Raw genomic sequence first — 469 nt, 5'->3', positions numbered from 1 at the left:
GCACCACGGAGGGCCAGGCGCAACGCGCTCAGCACGCCCAGGCGGTGAGCAGCGCGGCGTCGGGACGGCCCTCCCCATGGCAGGGAGAGCCGCTCACCACACGAAGCCAAGAAAGGCAAGCGAGAGTGTCCGCTGCGTCAGAGGACCCCGGTCCCACGGACACCAGGAGGCCGAACGTGGGAGGGCGGGGTCGGGCCGGAGTCCACACACCCCCCCCGCGCCCTCCCCGCACCGCCACAGCAGGCGGAGGAGGAGGAGGAGCGCGAAGGGCCCGCGGGCAGAACGAGAAGAGCGGTCCCATTCGCCATGAATGTCCGTCCCTCGTCTGACGCGGCTTAGGCCCGGCCCGGGAGAGCGCGAGATCACCACATCGATCGGCAGAATGTGCCCAGGGAGGTCCCGAGGGGGGGAAAGCCCGGCGAGGACAGCAACCAGAGGGACCTGCTTTCAGCCTCGCCAGCACCCCTCG

Source organism: Ursus americanus, chromosome 33 (genome assembly GCF_024610735.1).
Source record: "Ursus americanus isolate L20-20 chromosome 33, mUrsAme1.1.p, whole genome shotgun sequence".
In the NCBI taxonomy this organism is placed as follows: domain Eukaryota; kingdom Metazoa; phylum Chordata; class Mammalia; order Carnivora; family Ursidae; genus Ursus; species Ursus americanus.
Note: the sequence above shows the minus strand (reverse complement) of the source record.